Genomic DNA, 19332 nt, shown 5'->3' with positions numbered 1-19332 from the left:
TATATATGATTCGATTTATACGGTGGAAAAGGAGGACGACCGCCACAAGCATCCACCAACCATCCATAAAGGATAGCTGGCAGAGGCCAGGTCTTGAGAGAAATCCTATATTAACGAGAAGAAGCTAGGAAAATTTAAGCAAGTTTAACAGAATAAGTTGTTCTTGTTTATTGTTAAACATTTCTTGCTTTATTTTTTTCTTCTCTTTTTGATTAATTACTTATCTTTCGGCAATGAAGGAAAAGTTTTCGAGCACAATTCTGCAAAGCGAAGCCCTCACTAAGGTTCGTTTTTTAGCTGGTAGAAGTTAGAATTCTCATTACTTCGTGAAATGCTGCATGCATTCTCATATGCATTAGGGTTTATTTTGAAGTACGTGATTATTTGTTTGAATAAAAGCTGATTTTTAAAAAAATTAAAAAAAAAAAGGAGTAATTGTTCTTTCTCTTCTGTTTTTTGGGCAGCGAAGTTGGTTGCGGTGGCGGGGAAAGGTGACGGAGGGGTTGTTTAGTAGGGTTGAGGAATTCTTGATGGAAGAGGTAAACTTGGAATTTTAGTAAAGTCTTATTCTTATCAACATATATAAGAACTACGAAAAAGAGAAGGCCAAGCATACAAAACAGCTTATAAGCTTAAAAATGATAAAAGCCAATTTTTCAAACTTATAAGCAATATCTATCAATTTCAAAATTCATAGAAAAAACTCTAATGGCTTCCTAGTATCTAATTTTTAATGATCAAATACGATTTTGATTTTCCCAAATCTATAACAATATTTTAAAAATAGAAATTTTATTATATTTCTTAATAAATTACATTGTTCCAATTGTAGTATCTGTTGGAAACAAATGCATATCCAAGAGAGCACAAACAACTCAAAGAACTCAGGATGACTACGGTTAACAAGTACGAGTATTGGTAAATAGAGTCGCTCAAATCTCAAGTCTTTATTGTAATATATTTATTTGATGAAAAATTTATCCTTACACACAACTAACAAGATACCCTAAATTCCTAATCACGCAATATCCATCTCGCTCAATCCGTCATTTGGCTTTCTTTTAATTGCATTGGATAGAAATGCATTAAAATATATATTTTTTATTTAATTTTCAGGAGCGTGATGAATGTGCCTGCTGATGAAGGTCAATTTATATCGTTGCTTTTGAAAGTAATGAATGCAAAGAAGATATTGGGCTGTGATGCCATTTGATCCAGTCCAACTGTTAGCCAATGATGAAAAGGTCCAAATATGGATTCAATACTTGGTCCATTAATTATATACCTAGAAGGCCCACTTAACCGAGCCCAATATTCAGCCCACACACCTTAGTCACTCTTGGACCGTTGGATTGACTCGCTGATCAACGGTTGATGATATTACCTATAAATATCACCCTTACTCCTTGTTTGGCTCTTGGATCGTCATTTTTTATTTTTGTCTTTCTCTCTGCCTTCTGGGATTTTCGTGTTCTCTGTCTTTGTAACCCTTCCTTCTTCTCTTTGTGAGATTTCTAGTTGATTATCTTTGTGATAATCGTGTTCTTGTGTGATTCTCCTTCGTGTGAGTAATCGACCGAAGGTAGGCAGTCTGATTTCTTGAGTCCAGTGAAGTGACCTTGATGTGTTGGGTTGTGAGGGCTTGTGTTTGAGTCTCTGCCTCTGTGATGGTAAAATGGGCGTTGTCTGAGCCTTCGATTGAAAGATCTAAGCCTTGATGTTGTGATTTAGGGTTTAAGATGTAATCTGCGATTTTCTATTATGATCAATGTTTTTCAGATCCTGTTTGTAATAGTGGTATTAGAGCTGTAGGCATCGTTCTTGAGTCTTCGATTGAAGGTTGAACGCTGGAAAATTAATTTCCAGGTGTTCGACCGTAGATCACGAAACCCTAGTTTTGATTTTGAGTCGACCTAGTGGTCTGTGGTGTTGATTCGACTCTGGACTGTGGAATACGAGGGAGTTTCTATGATTCCTCGATGTGATCTGCAAAAGAATCATAAGACCGAGATCCTGTGGGCTTGTTTTGTGCTTGAATCCTAACTGTTTGGAGCTTCCAGGCCTTGAAACTGGAGGAACCTGAATCTGTAGGGGTACGTTTTGTGCCTTGGTGACCTACAGTGAATCCATCCTTGCTGCAATAATTTTTCCTGATTTCAGCTGGTGGTTAAATTGTTTAACCACCCTCGGTTTGCATTTCTTGAACCTTCTATGACCTCACACTCACTAAACACTGCCCTTATGTATATATGCCTCTATGTTGATATGTTCTATTACTGTATATTGTAACCTATTACATTAGTTTGTGATATCTTGTTATATTTGCCTGTGATCAATTAAGTTTGGGTGATTCAAATTGAGCCTTGACCTGAGAACTTGATCTCACGGAATCCTGGTGAATTTGATCAACCCTAGGTCCTGCATTTATTGATTCTTTAATCCTGAGATATAGTTTTTAGCTACATTGTTGTATTTTCTGATTCTTGTGGTGTTTACATTAGAATACCTAATGATCCTGCTATTGATTGAAACTGTTTGTGAATAAAAATAATTGTGGCTCATTTATTTGACTGCATATTACTTTATGTGATCTAAAACATAAATCTTTTGTGAAGGTCAATTTCAACAGTTTTCAAAAGTTGATTTTCTGTTTTGTTATAATTTGTGAAAAATACTATGTGTTAGTTTTTCACAATAAAACATGACAAAATCTTTTGAACTTGGTGTTTTTGATGGAAAAGGGGATTTTCCCATTTGGCAACAAAAAATGCGAGGTGTTTTAGTTCAGCAAAAAGTTTCTAAAGCAATAACAGATGAATTTCCTGATACCATGATAGATGATCAAAAGGAAGAATCTGATGAACTTGCTTATACCTTCATTATTTTGCATTTATCTGATCAAGTTTTAAGAAAAGTAGGCAAACATGATACTGCTAAGGCCTTATGGGATGAATTAGAAAAGCTTTACCTACCTAAGTCTTTACCTAATAAGTTGTTTCTATTAGAGAAATTTTTTAGCTTTAGGATAGATCCAACTAGAGACTTAGAAGATAGCTTAGACATTTTTAATAAGTTAGTTCAAGACATTATTAATACAGGTGAGAAAGTTTCTGATGAGTATAAGGTTGTAGTACTACTTAATGCAATACCTGAAGCCTACAAAGAGGTTAACGCCGCCATTAAGTATGGTAGAGATACTCTTACACCTGATATTGTTATAGACTCTTTAAGAAGTAAGGAACTTGAACTTCAGTCTGAGAGAGGTAATAGTGGCCATGAGAACTTGTTTGCTAGAGGGAGGACTTTAAGTAGGTCTAGTGGTATTCAGGAAAGCCATAATAATCAGGGAAATAACAGCAGGAGAAAGTTTAAAAGTAGAGGCAGGTCTAAGTCAAGGACTAGGACTAAAAAGTGTTATGGGTGTGGGAAATCTGGACATTTTATTAAAAACTGTTATAAGAAGAAAAATGAACAGAAACAAAAGGGTGTTGATGAAGGTAATGTGGTAGAATCTGAAGGTTCTACCACAGTTGATATATATGCTGTGACTGAAAATTTACCTAGCTCTGCAAATGTTGTTGATGAGAATCAGAACCAAGAATGGATCTTGGATTCTGGTTGTACCTTCCATATGACCTATAAAAGGGCATATTTAGACAATTTTAAGAAAATTGATGGAGGAGAAGTAGTTATGGGCAATAATGTAGCCTGCAGAGTTGAGGGAGTTGGGAATGTCACTTTGAAATTCGATAATGGATACATTTACACTCTTGAAAGGGTGAGATATGTTCCTGAATTGAATAGGAATCTGATTTCCATGGGGAATCTAGATGGTATGGGACTGCAAGGAAAAATAGGAGATGGCTTCTTGAAAGTCATAATAGGATCACTTGTTATTTTTAAAGGTGTTAAAAGAAATGGAATTTATGTGATCAAAGCTAGTACAGTGTTTGATCACATAGGTGAGTCTTCTAGTGTAGAAGTTGATGCTACCTTAAAGTGGCACAAGAGATTGGCCCATGTAGGTGAAAAGGGCCTACAAATCCTTTATAAGAAAGGTGTGTTTGGGAAGGACTCTATATCTAAGGTGTCTTTTTGTGCAAACTACACCTTAGGAAAACAGCATAGGCTGCATTTTAACACAGGAAAACATAGAACCACCTCTATACTTGAGTATATACATGCTGATTTATGGGGGCTTTCATCCACTATTACTCAAGGAGGAAATAGATATTTCTTGTCCTTGATTGATGACTATTCTAGGAAGGTTTGGGTTTATTTGTTGAAACACAAATCTGAAACATTTGATAAATTCAGAACTTGGAAGATTCTGGTGGAAAATGAGATTGGGAAGAAAATTAAGATCCTTAGGACTGATAATGGCCTTGAATTTTGCAATGCTGAATTTGATCAGTTGTGCAAAGAATCTGGTATTAAAAAGCATAAAAATGTACCTTATACACCTCAGCAGAATGGAGTGGTTGAGAGGATGAATAGAACCTTGCTAGATAAGGTTAGATGCATGTTGATAGGTTCAGGTGTCCCTAAGGTGTTATGGGGTAAAGCTGTAATGACAGCTTCATATATTGTTAATAGGACCCTCTCAAGTGCTCTAGGAGATAAAACCCCTGAAGAGCTATGGACAGGACATGTTTCTGATTATTCACATTTAAGAATCTTTGGTTGTGCTGCCTATTCCCGTCAAAGTATAGGAAAACTTGAACCTAGAGCCCAGAAATGTGTTTTCTTGAGATATCCCGATGGGGTTAAAGGTTATAGGCTATGGAGTAAAGAAGTAAAAGGTTTTAGAATCATCACCAGTAGAGATGTTACCTTTGATGAGTCAAAGATGCCTTGTTTAGATAATAAAGAACCAAAAGGGGTACCTGGTGATGAAAGAGGTGATGATACCAAGCTGTAGGTGGAGCTTGGTTTACCTACTGAACCTGTTAGTGATGAACAGGTAGATGAAGAAGCTGAAACAGCTTCTGATCCTCAAGAAAATGAAGAGGAAAATGTTCAAGAAAATCTGGAAAGTCAGCCTGATGAATTGGGAGATTACCAATTAACTAGAGATAGGACTAGGAGAGAAGTAAGAGAGCCTGTTAGGTATGGAGATTACCTTTCACTTGCTGTCTTGTCCTATCATGACTTAGTGTTTAAAGAACCAAAATCTTATGAAGAGGCAATGAGCTGCAAGCAGTCTGAGAACTGGTATGCTGCTATGATAGATGAGATGGACTCCTTGATGAAAAATGAGACTTGGACTTTAGTTCCAAAACCTGCACGTAAGACCCTTTTTGATTGCAAGTGGATCTTTAGTGTTAAGGAGGGAAATAATGAAAAGGTGCCCATAAGATTTAAGGCTAGACTTGTAGCGAAAGGGTTTACGCAAAAAGAGGGCATAGATTATAATGAGATATTTTCACCTGTGATAAAGTACACAACAATTAGAGTTATGCTTGCCCTTGTTGCTCATTATGATCTTGAACTTGAACAAATGGATGTGAAAACTACTTTCTTGCATGGTGACCTTGATGAAGTGATTTATATGAGACAGCCACCTGGTTTTATTGATGAAACTAAATCTGATCATGTGTGTCTATTAAAAAGATCATTATATGGTTTAAAGCAATCTCTACGACAATGGTACAAAAGGTTTGATAATTTTGTATCTACTATTGGTTTCATAAGAAGTGAATATGACCATTGTCTTTGCTTTAAAAGAAATGATGAAAATGCTATTGTTGCATTTATACTTCTTTATGTGGATGATATGTTGCTGATTGATCAGAATATGCATGTTATTAATCAGATAAAACGGTCTTTAAGTGCTGAATTTGAAATGAAAGACCTAGAACATGCAAAGAGAATCTTAGCTATGGAAATCACTAGGAAAAGGCACAGTAGGATACTGTACTTGAAGCAAACTGCATATATTGAAAAGATGTTGACTAAGTTTGCCATGCATAATTCTAAATCTGTTTCACTTCCATTGGCCAGCCATTTTAAATTTAGTAAAGAGCAATGTCCTGTAAATGAATCTGACATTAGGCAAATGGAAAATGTACCTTATGCTAATGCCGTAGGTTCTGTCATGTACACTATGGTATGTACTAGGCCTGATGTAGCTCATTCCATTAGCTCACTTAGTAGATTTATGGCTAATCCAGGACCAGACCATTGGGTTGATCTAAAATGGCTGTTGAGGTACTTGAAAGGATCTTCACATGTTGGTTTAATCTTTAGTGCTTGTAATGAAGGTGTTGTACTTAAGGGTTTTGTAGATTCAGATTTTGCCGGAGATAGAGACAATAGGAAATCTACTACTTCTTATATGTTTACTTTGTGTAATACATGTATTAGTTGGAAATCTCAACTTCAACCTATTGTTGCTTTATCTACTGCTGAAGCTGAGTATGTTGCTGCAACTGAAGCAACAAAAGAAGCATTATGGCTAAAGGGCTTATTATCTGAAATAAATGAATTGAGTAACCCTGTTGTCTTGTATTCTGATAGTCAAAGTGCAATTCACCTATGTAAAAATCCTGTTTTTCATGAAAGAACAAAACATATTGATGTTAAGTTGCATTTTATTAGAGATGTTGTTTCTAAAGAACTTATATTACTTGAGAAAATTGCAACTCAGTATAATCCAGCTGATGTAGGTACTAAAGTAATACCTTTAAACAAATTTAAGTCTTGTTTACAAATTTTGAACATTGATGCTGGTTAAGTGTTTTGTTCTGCACAGGTACTAAGGTTGATGCTTGTTGAGAATGCTGGGAAACTGTCTTCTTGAGAAGGACATTTAAATTGTGTTTTACATTTATTAGGCTTCTTGTATGATCACTGGCATCAAGGTGGAGATCTGTTGGGCTGTGATGCCATTTGATCCAGTCCAACTGTTAGGCAATGATGAAAAAGCCCAAATATGGATTCAATACTTGGTCCATTAATTACATACCTAGAAGGCCCACTTAACCGAGCCCAATATTCAGCCCACACACCTTAGTGGCTCTTGGACCGTTGGATTGACCCGCTGATCAACGGTTGATGATATTACCTATAAATATCACCCTTACTCCTTGTTTGGCTCTTGGATCGTCATTTTTTATTTTTGTCTTTCTCTCTGCCTTCTGGGATTTTCGTGTTCTCTGTCTTTGTAACCCTTCCTTCTTCTCTTTGTGAGATTTCTAGTTGATTATCTTTGTGATAATCGTGTTCTTGTGTGATTCTCCTTTGTGTGAGTAATCGACCGAAGGTAGGCAGTCTGATTTCTTGAGTCCAGTGAAGTGACCTTGATGTGTTGGGTTGTGAGGGCTTGTGTTTGAGTCTCGGTGCCTCTGTGATGGTAATATGGGCGTGGTCTGAGCCTTCGATTGAAAGATCTAAGCCTTGATGTTGTGATTTAGGGTTTAAGATGTAATCTGCGATTTTCTGTTATGATCAATGTTTTTCAGATCCTGTTTGTAATAGAAGACAATAGAAGTTGGAGTATTTACTGGTTACTCACTTCTGTCTATTGCTCTTGCTCTCCCAGATGATGCCAAAGTAAGTTAATTCATATATATATAATACTCAACAATATTAGATTCATTATCTATGAGTGCTCAGAATATTGTATTTACGAGAACTTACGAATATTTATTTTCTTGTTATTTTAGATGGTCGCAATTGATCCAAATCGAGAAGCTTACGAGACAGGATTACCATATTTAGGAAAGGCAGGAGTGGCCCATAAAATTCAGTTCATTGAGTCGGATGCCATGAATATTCTTAAGGATTTTCGGGCAAATGTAAGTAGTTTCCATCTACTTGCAACTTTGATCTTCACTTTATCTGCTATAATGCATGAAACTTACCACTATATATTTTAATGAGATTTAAATAACATTTTATCAAGAGAGATGCAACAAATATGTGTGTGAAAGTTGATTAATTTGAATGGCTTTTGTACAGAGTAACATAATACTCACATTTGTACAATATTCTAATAATGTTCAAAACATGACAACGAATAATTCATGGCTATGAATTATCATTAACCATAATTTCTTGAACAATACTAATAATTAAACTTATTTCAAATCTCAAAAAACATAAAACTCTCAAATGAGGCAACTCAGTTTGGTCTCAGAGTACAAAAAGATTCTTGGTTCAAGTTTATAAACTGCAATAATTTTAGTTCAACACAACTCTAATAATTTTAGGCTTTAAATGAGTTGGTCCAACAAACAACTTTATTTATGGAAATGAAGTGTACGATTAACTATGTGAGGCAACAAATATATGAATCAGGGTTTCTTTAACTTGGATCTCGAGCAATTTAGGTTTGCTTATTCTTTGTGAATTAAGCAGGGAGAAGAAGAGAGTTTCGATTTTGCATTTGTGGATGCTGATAAGGAAAACTACATAAACTACCACGAGGAGTTGTTGAAGCTAGTAAAAATTGGTGGAATTATAGCATTTGACAACACATTATGAGCTGGTACAGTGGCATTATCAGAGGATAAAGTTGACAAAGAAACCTTAGAACGCACTGGGGCTAATAGAGTGCATCTCAAAGACTTAAACACTTTCTTAGCAGCTGATTCTCGTATTGAATTGGCCCATCTTTCCATTGGAGATGGCCTCACTCTTTGCAGGCGCCTCAAATAATTACAGGAAGAAATTATGATAAGTTTTACTGTACGTTATTGCAAAATAAAATGTGCAACACTCTATCGTAGAATGTTTGGTACGGTGGGGACCAAATAGTAAAAAATAAGATTGAGAAAGAAAGAAAAATATAAGATCATGTTGATTCTCATAGCTAATCGTATATGAGATTGTGCACATGCACCAAACATGCTTGTTGAGCTACAGCTACGGTTGTTTTGTCTTTGTCAATTATTGATTGTGTTCATTTTTCAATCAAATTTTTACCTTTCATAATCAATTTGTACTTCATTATAATGATGTCTTTAATTTATTGGAATTTTAGTCCTTTCAATGTATAATAGTATCTCTTTAATTATCGTTTATCACTCTTGAATGTACATATATTGAACATTTTGAATATTTTGGGGGGAGTAAGACCAGTGGCATGCTCCGACATGAAGCAACATGAATACTATACCCTAGATGATGAATATGCCCTTTCCCAAAAAATTTTAAGTGCTTCGCTTGCTATGATCTTCTTCAATTTTGTTCTGGACAAGACAAGGGACGTTTACTTTTTATTTAAATGAAATGATACTAAATTTATGAGTAACACCCAGTTTTCACAAAAAAAAAATAAAATTAACTTGTTAGAAATTGACATCATGTAACGTTGGGATTATTGGTCCCAAATCAGTTTTACACCAGCAAGAATTCTATATATCCAGCGATTGCAACAACTGAAAATATTCAATACTTACAAGACAATAAATAAATGCATAAATTAAAGAACAATAATACCAAATTGTTCACCCAATTTAGCACTAGATTGCCTAGCCTTGGGAGCTCTGCTATCGGCCCAATCCACTATGTGCACCAATCAACCTTCCACAGAGAGAGCTTTACATAGAACCAAACTCAGATTCTAAGTTCTAGTAACGTCAACCCAAAACCAAACCTTAAGATGCTATACACAGTACACAGAACCTAATCAACATATCCAAAAATCGACCCCAGGTTACTGTTACAATAACATTTTACACAAGGATTTCTCACATCCTTTCAAGACCTGAAACACCAAAGTAAAGAGAGAAGAAGAAGAAGAGACTTCAGATAGAATGAGAGACTCTAGAAGCCAAAAAGAAAACCAACTGAATGACTACGCATCCCAAAAAACTATCAACAAAAGATCACCGTGTTGATGAGATCAAACGACTCATGACATAAGAGAGAACGCACAATCTGATTATTAACCACTTAGCCAATAGAAAGCTGCCACGTGATCTCTCAACTTAAAGGTTAACTCTACCTAAGACTGTCTAATCTATAATAAAATGATACTTCACTCAAAATATTTTGATGTCTCATGATAGGCAAGTTTTTTACCAAGTAACAATACACTCTCACTATTGATGAGAATAATAAGAGAATCATGCAAAAAATTCAATTCATGCAAAATGTATTTCAACAAAATACAATCTTTCACAGCTTTACTTATTGCCACATGTAGTGTCAAAATAGATTGTAATCGGGATTTTCAATTTATACAATTATCTGTCAATGTAAAGAAATAGGTGGTAGTGGATATCATCTGATATGTGTCGCCCACAAAGTCAGCATCCACATACCTTTTCATGACCAACCTATCAAACCTCTTCAATTTACAAACAAAGTCCACTTTTTTGTTCACCTCAGAGCCTAAGGACTGACTCATAGATTTTTTTCCTCCAATTCCCAATGTACGAAAGCAGTTTTAACATATAGTGGTTCAAGTTCTCAAACGAATTGAACAACAAATACTAAAGTCAATCAGATTTTTGTATATTTAATAATAAGAGAAAATATCTCAATATAAGCAATCCCTTTTTTCAGTTTGTAAATTCACTTGCAGTACACAATTCTTTGACCATTAGTCAAATTAACCAAATTCCAAATCTTGGTTTCAACTAAGGATGACATTTCTTCATCCATCGCCTTTTTCCAGTTTCAAATTTATGCCCATTCATAGCTTCTTGAAAAATAGAAGGTTTTGAATGTTCAATGCCTTCACCTAAAACTAAGGAAAAATCAGTTAAATTCTGAGACTCATATCTTGAATTTGGTTTTAGTTGCATTCTTTCTCTATCCCTAACCAAATGGTAATCTTGGATAGGATCTCTTCAATTATCGAGGTGTCAGTTTCCAATTCAGTTTTTTCATGAGGTACATCAACCTCAATAATCATAGGTTCATTCTCATCTCCTCTTCCTTGAGAAATAAGGTCATTCTCTTTAGATTGAGTTAGTAATATATTGCCAACTTTACCTCATTCTAAAATTTCTTGTTAGATTTAACTTTTTTAGAATCATCTTGTTTGAATTTTAGACAAGGCATTTCATATTCATTAAACAAAATGTCCCTACTGCTAATGATCTTAATACCTGGTATCCTGAAACCTACCGACCTTTAACCCCTTTAGGATAGCCTAACACAATACATTTAGTGGCCCTCGGCTCCAACTTGCCCTCAGTTTGGAGTGCCTTCACTGTACCGCAATACTCTAATATGTGTTAAATTTGGTGGCTTTAAAGTCCAAAGTTCATGATTAGTTTTAAACTCAACAGAACTAGATGAAGATCTATTATTCAGTTATGCTGCAATGGATACAGCCTCATCCCAAAGTCCCTTAGCAAGGCCTGACCTAATCAGCATGCATCCGACCTTATTCATCAAGGTCCTATTCATTCTTTCCGCGACCCCATCTTGTTGGGGTGTGTACTTCACTATCCTTTTTCATACAAAAGTTATCAAATTCCAAGTTACAAAACTATGGACCATTATCAGTTGTCAAAGTTTTTAACTTCTTATCTAATTTATTTTCCATAATTTTAAGCTAAGTCCGAAATTTATGAAAAGTCGAGTAAACGTATACTTTTCTATAGTCATCATCTACTAATGACAGAAAGTACTTATTTCCACAAAAGTGGGATGCTTTTCAAGCCTCCACAAATCTGTATGGACATAATCTCAAGGTCTCTTCATTATATGTAAACTTATCTCAAAACTTACCTTGTGAGACTTTCCCAACATGCAAGTTTCACAAATGTTTAAAGGTTTAATAAGACATTTATCAAGTAACTTTTGGTTATTCAAATATGTCAAACATTTATGTCCTATATGCCCCATTCTTTTATAACACATTTCAAATTTATCATTAGTAACACTCAAGATATTAGCTTCTTGTGAAGCAATTGCATCATCCACCAGGTAGTACAATCCATTTTTTATGTCCTTTTACTATAATTAGGGAACCTCTCGTGACTTTTAGTTTAATAGTTCAAATTTGAATACATGTCCTTCATCGTCAAGGATTCCCAAACATATGCAATTCCTTTTTAGATTGGGGACATATCTTACATTTCTTAATTGTTTGATAATACCATCATGCAACTTGATGGCTATACCATCAATACACTAATAGTCTAAGAATTATTATCACCCATATAAGCCTTTCTAGGTTCAACTTTCCTATAGTTGTAAAACCATGATTTGATGGGATACATCTCTAGCAGTCACATTAAATCTTAATATATCTAATGTGAATGGAATATAAGCCTCTTGATGGAACCTCGCAGCAGTGTTGACAATGAAACCCACAATTAGATTGTTCCAAAATCCCAGAAAAATCAAATAAAATGTTTGGAGATTGAACCTTAAATCAATGAACCAACAAACCCAACAAGAACGTTGCTTGAAGGACCCCTTGATTACATAATCCAAGACCCGCACTCGATTTGTAGAACACCACAAGAATAATTCTTGATAAGTTTGGAGAGTTCAATTAAGAACAAAGAATGAAAGCAATAAGCCTTTCAATTAATTCGCAAAATAATGTCTAGTGATTTTTACATTGAAGAAATAAACTTTTATTTACACTAAATCCTAGAATAGAAGAAAAAAAGGAATAAAATACTAATAATCTAGTTGAATCTCGAACATAACCGTCCAATATCATAAAATTTTTACTAGGAATAAAATTCTAACAAAATATGGAAAAAACGCGAAAAAAGAAATTTTGTCTCCGAAATAACACTATGCGACCGCATAGTGTAAACATATGCGGTCGCATAGTTCACTTGAACTATGACCGCATTGGCCCTGCCATAGTGTATGTGACCACAAGCCCCATTCTACTATGCGGTCACATGGTAGACCAGTTTGACTCCATTTTTGTCGACTTGTATTGAGTTGATCCAATTTGATTCAGCCCTTAACCCGAACATGAAAGTTACCTCGTTTTGCGTCCCAAACATCGTTCCATCAGTGGTTTCTTGAACAAGCAATCCCATCACTTGTTTTACTTGCTTTGGCCCTAATCACTTCATTGGTCCGGCTTTGATTTTCAATGGGTCTCGTCTCGAACTCGCCGTCTTCAAGCTTGATTCTTGGATCACATCATCCCATCTCTCTTCAAAAGGATTCGTCCTCGAATCTGCACCTACATCAGAGAGATAAAGATCAAACACATTAAAAGTTTCTGAAACATTATACTCACCTGGTAGGTCCAACTCATATGCATTGTCGTTGATCCTTTCAATGACTTGAAATGGACCATCCCCCGTGGTTGCAACTTTCACTTCCTTTGTTCTAGTAATCTTTCTTTTCTAAAATGCACCCAAACCCAATCTCCTAATTTGAATGTCACACGCTTTCTGCCCTTGTTTGCCTGCGATTTAATGAGCCTGTTTTTGTTTTTAATTTGCAATTTTACCTTTTCATAGAGTGATTTTACCAACTCTGCTTTTTTTTCCCATCTAAACTGTTATGCTCATTTACAGGTAATGAAATTAAATCCAGAAGGGTTAGTGGGTTAAAACCATAAACAATTTCGAAAGGTGAAAATGAAGTAATAGAATGATCAACACGATTATAAGCAAACTCGACGAAAGGTAAACATTCCTCCCAATTTTTCAAATTCTTATTGATCACTGGGCGCAAGAATTGAATCATAGTCCTATTGACTACCTCATTTGCCCATCAGTTTGTGGGTGACAAGTTGTAGAAAATAACAATTTCGTTCCTAACTTATCCCCAAAAAACTTGCCAAAAATGACTCAAGAACTTCACGTCCCTATCTGACACTATATTATTTGGAACCCCATGCAAACACACTACCTTTTTAAAGAACAAATCAGTTGTATCTGTGGCATCATCGATTTTGTCACATGGTATAAAGTGCACCATTTCACTAAACCTATCTACCACCACAAAAACTGAATCCCGTCCTTTCTTAGTCCTAGGTAAACCCAAAACAAAATCCATTGAAATATCAACCCATGGTTCACTAGGTGTAGGTAATGGTGTGTATAATTCTTGAGGTAAAACTTTTTACTAAGCCCTTTTACACGTTATGCGTCGACTACAAATTCTCCTAACATCAACTTTTATCTTAGTCCAATAGAAATGCTCCATTAACATCTCCAAAATCTTTTGTACCCCAAAATGTCCCATCAGTCCACAACTATGTGCTTCTCTCACCAAAAAGATTAGGAACACATAACCTATTTTTTCGAAATAAATAACCCTCATGTCTAAAGAACTTATCAACAGACCCCTTTTCACAAGATTTCTAAATATCGAAAAAATCTAAGTCAGTTTCATACATGCTCTTAATATGTTCAAAACCAAGCAATCTAGCACTTAAAAAAGCTATAAAAGCATACCTTTGAGATAATGCATCTGCCACTACGTTTCTTTACCTTGCTTGTACTTAATGACGTAGGAAAATGTCTCAATGAACTCCATCCATCTAGCATGCCTCCTGTTCAACTTTCCTTGACCCCGCAAATGCTTCAATGATTCATGATCGATGTGAACAATGAACTCCTTTGGCCACAAATAGTGCTACCATGTCTCAAACACCCAAACAAAAGAGTACAACTCTTTGTCATATGTTGGGTAATTCAATGCAGCTCCACTCAGCTTTTCATTGAAATAGTCTACCGATCTCCTTTCCTGAATTAAAACCGCTCCAATACTTATTCCTGATACATCACACTCAATCTCGAAAGTTTTGTTAAAATCAGGTAATGCTAAAACAGGTGGTTTACACAACTTATCATTAATGGTACTAAATGCATGCTCATATTCATCATTCCAATAAAAATCCACACTCTTTTTAACAACTTCAGTGAGATATGCAGTGATTATGCTAAAATCCTTTACAAACCACCTATAAAAACTAGTCAAACCATGGAAACTCCTAACCTTAGTTATAGTTTTAGGTGTAGGCCAATCATTAATAGCTTTTATCTTTTCTTTATCTATTTCTACCCTGTTAGCACTAATCACAAAACCTAAAAAGACAAATTTTTCCATACAAAACGTGCATTTCTTGAAATTAGCATACAACTGTTCTTTCTTTAACACTACAAGCACACATCTCAAGTGTTCCACATGCTCCTTCAGATTTTTGGTATAGATTAAAATATCATCCAAGTATACTACAATAAATTTTTCAATGAAAGCACGTAAAACATGATTCATTAAATGTATAAAAGTACTCGGTGTATTAGTGAGTCCAAATGATATAATCAACCATTCATACAAGCCATACTTAGTTTTAAATGTAGTTTTCCACTCATCACCTTCCCTCATGCAAATTTGATGGTACTTACTCTTAAGATCAATTTTGCTAAAAATACATACACCATGTTATTCATCCAACATGTCATCTAACTTAGGAATTGGATGACGATACTTTACCATTATGCTATTGATGGCTCTACAATCCACGCACATTCTCCAAGACCTATCCTTCTTAGGCACAAGAAATACTGGTATTGCTCATGTTCTCCTTTGCATAACCCTAGCTCATCAACTCCTCTACCTACCTCTGAAGTTCCTTTGTCTCCTCGGGATTGCTTCGGTAAGCTGGTCGATTTGGAATGATGTACATTCCCATAATGATGGTGTTTTTCCAAAATCAAATTTTGTTGTTCAGCATCTTGAACTAGCCATCGCTTAGAAGGTATTGTTAAAAGATCATCAATTCCTAATGAAATGGATGTAGCAGTAGCTTGGTGGAAACCCAGAGTCTTTTAATAACTCATAATCAGATCTTGGTAAATAACTATTTGCAACTTGACAATTTAAAACAGACTTTTCAAGTAATTAAATATTATTTAATGGATGAAAATGAGAAAATTTATAACCCCGAGCCAGGCAGTTGTATAAAGTCAATCTGGTTTTCAGTGTCTCGAAGGGTGGTAGCCCACTAGGTATGTCCTCCGGAAATAAATCTTCGAATTCCTGCAATAAAGATTTAGCCAAACTAGGAAGGGGTGGGTTAGTTTCCTCAAAATTGAGGAGTGTTTCTTTATCCATCAACAAAATCATTTCTTTTCTTTCAACCATGGCCCTCTTCAAATCACTCATTTTTGCAAAGAAATTCGCTTTTAACTTCTCTTTCTTTTCTCTCTTGTGACTTCTCTCTCTTTTTCTCTCTAGTAGCTACCTCACTATTTTCACTCTTACTCATTATCTCACTGTTTTCTCTCTTACTCGCAACCTCAATGTTGTTTCTCCTTTGCTCTAACTCCTTTACTTTTCTCTCTTCCTCATTTCTCAACTTGAATTGATCCTCATATACTTGCACCGGTATTAATGGCACAAGAGTAATGATCTTTTCATCCTTAGCGAAACTTTAGCGATTCTTGCACCCATCATACATAGATTTTCTATCATATTACCAAGGTTTCCTCAACAAAATATGTCCCGCTTACATTGGTATTACATCACACACTACCTTATCCCGGTAACTTCCAATTGAGAGATTAATTAACACCCTTCGATTAACCCTAACTTCTCCACTTTCTTTTAACCATTGCAGTTTATATGGCATAGGGTGTCTCAACAGTGTTAAATTTAATTTCTCTACAAATGCTATGCTAGCAAAATTTGTATAACTACCACCATCAATGATTATACTACATACCGTATTGTTGACGTGGCATTGAGTATGGAAGATGTTCTACCGTGCTGCTATGAGTCATCTACCTTGATGTGAGTAATAAAAGCTCGCCTTGCAACTAGAAGATCACCAACAACACCGTCAATCTTTTTTTCTTCACTAACCTCTTCCAATGCCAACATGTCATCATATTCACCTTCACTTTCACTCACCATCTCTCCATTGTCTAGCAACACCATTGCCCTTTTGTTTGGGCATTGAGAAGCGATGTGCCCCGAACCCAACATCTAAAACACTTGATGTCACGACTCCTTGATGGTTGTGACTCCAATTTTGGTATTGTTTTGCTAGCACCTTAATCCTTTCCCTTCTGCCAATCATTCCTACCTTTAGGTACAACCCCATTTCCTTTGTTGTTGTTATCCCACCTCGGTTTCCAAGATGAATTAAAGCCCGAATCCCCCATTTGTGGCCTAGTTTTTCCCTTCCTCTTCAATTGCCTCTCTACCTTCATGGCTACATGCAACATATCTTCTAACTCCACATAAAAATTGCAACTCCATTACATTATCTATTTCTTGATTTAATCCATTCAAGAACCGTGCCATGGCAGCTTCCTGATCCTCAACTACATTTGCCCTAATCATAAGTATCTCCATCTTGTTGTGGTAATCCCCTACACTCTTCAACCCCTGATACAAGCTTTGCAATTTCTGATGGATATCCCTATAATAGTGACTTGGAACAGACCGTTTTCTCATCAAAGTCTTCAACTCCTCCCAAGTACTAATCGGTCTTCCCCCACACCTATGTTGTGAAGTAACCACCTGATCCCACCAAGTTATTGCATAATCAATGAATTCTAAAATCGCCAACTTCACCTTCTTCTCCTCCGAGTAGTTATAACACTCAAAAATCAACTCAACATTTCTCTCCCACTCTACATATGCCTTTGGATCACTTCTCCTTTTAAATTATGGAATGGTCATCTTGATATTACCTATGTTTCCATCCATCTCATCCCCATGATTATTCTTACCCTGTGTTTCAAACCTATCGCCTTTATTCCTCATTCGTCCTAAATTAACATCATTAGTCCCATACTCATCCATATCACTATCATACTCTTCACGCCTTAACCTCCTAGGTTCTCGTCTACCCAGTCCCCTAGCATTTGACACCTCCACTGGCTGTTCCCTGCTAAGATTAGCCACCGATGTATCCAACCTAGTCATCCAAGCCTTCTACTTGTTCTCCAAACTTCATGATGATCCAACCTATCCCTCACAACTCCAAATGCACTCTCAAACTGCTACATCAAATCATCTATTTGACTATTATGATTGTCGTGTCACCTTGAATTGGAATATTCTCGTTCAGACATCCTAAACTAAATTTTTTTTATTTACCTCAACAGTAATTACTCAAAAATCACAAATATGGCTTTTACCCTCTAATGAGCTCACCACTCTGCCTTTTACCAATTGAAGAACACAATGAACTCAAAGAATTTAAAACCCATGAAATTCCCACCCGAATATGAACCAAGGATTGGGAAAACTCAAACTTGACTGGCTGAGGAGAAACTAATGTGACTCGAAAGGAATTTTAAAAGGAAAAACTTGTTGGTAGTAAAGTGCCAATGAAAGAACAATAAAGAAAATTTTCTTTTTTATTTTTACTGTACAGAGTGAACAGTAACAGTGAAGAGTATTTTTTTAAGTAAAACAATGAATTAACTACCAACAATTTAACAATGACTGAAACGAAGAAAAAAGCTAAGATGAATAAGAAAAATGAGAACTAAGACTCAAATTAACAAGAACGAAGAAAGAAAATTAAGAAAAAACACGAAAAACTAGAAAACTAGTCTCAACGAAGAAAAATAAAAAAATATAACCTATTAATTGTAGCCTGTGCTCTAATACGAACTTATGTGAACCCTGTAGCAGCGTTGACTATGAAACCCACAACTAGATTATTCCAAAACCCCAAAATAGTCAAATAAAAGGTTTGGAGATTGAATCTTAAATTAATAAACCAACAAACCAAGCAAGAACGTTGCTTGAAAAATCCCTTGTTTACACAATCCAAGACCAGTACTTGATTTGTAGAACACCACAAGAATAATTCTTGATAAGTTCAGAGTGTTCAATTAAGAAAAAGGAATGAAAGCAATCGGCCTTTCCATTAATTTGCAAAATAATGTCTGGTGATTTTTACAATGAAGAAATAAACTTCTATTTATACTAAATCCTATAATAGAAGTTAAAAAGAAATAAAATACTAATAATCTAGTAGAATCTTGAAAAATAACTGTCTAATATCATAAGAATTTGACTAGGAATAAAATTCTAACAAAATATGGAGAAAAACGCAGAAAATGAAATTTTGTCTCTGAAATAGCACTATGTGACCGCATAGTGTAAACCTATGTGGTCGCATAACTCACTTGAACTATGACTGCATTGGCCCTGTTACACTGTATACGATCGCAAGCCCCATTCTACTACGCGGTCGCATGGTAAACTAGTTTGACTCCATTTTTGTCGACTTATTTTGAGTTGATCTAATTTGATTCGACTCTTGAACCAAACAAGAAAGTTGCCTCGTTTTGCATCTCGAACATCGTTTCATCAATGGTTTCTTGAGCTTGCAATCCCATCACTTGTTTCACTTGCCTTGGCCTTGATCGTGTCATTGGTCTGCCTTCGATTTTCAACGGGTCTCACCTCAGA

General features: G+C 35.5%; 1 pseudogene; it reads left to right on the top strand.

Moving 5' to 3' along the window:
- The first annotated feature begins 224 nt into the window (after positions 1-224).
- LOC111391871 lies at positions 225-8661 on the top strand (annotated as a pseudogene).
- Positions 8662-19332: the final 10671 nt, after the last annotated feature.

The sequence above is a fragment of the Olea europaea genome, unplaced genomic scaffold (assembly GCF_002742605.1).
Source record: "Olea europaea var. sylvestris unplaced genomic scaffold, O_europaea_v1 scaffold852, whole genome shotgun sequence".
In the NCBI taxonomy this organism is placed as follows: domain Eukaryota; kingdom Viridiplantae; phylum Streptophyta; class Magnoliopsida; order Lamiales; family Oleaceae; genus Olea; species Olea europaea.
This window is presented reverse-complemented; position numbering and strand designations above follow the sequence as displayed.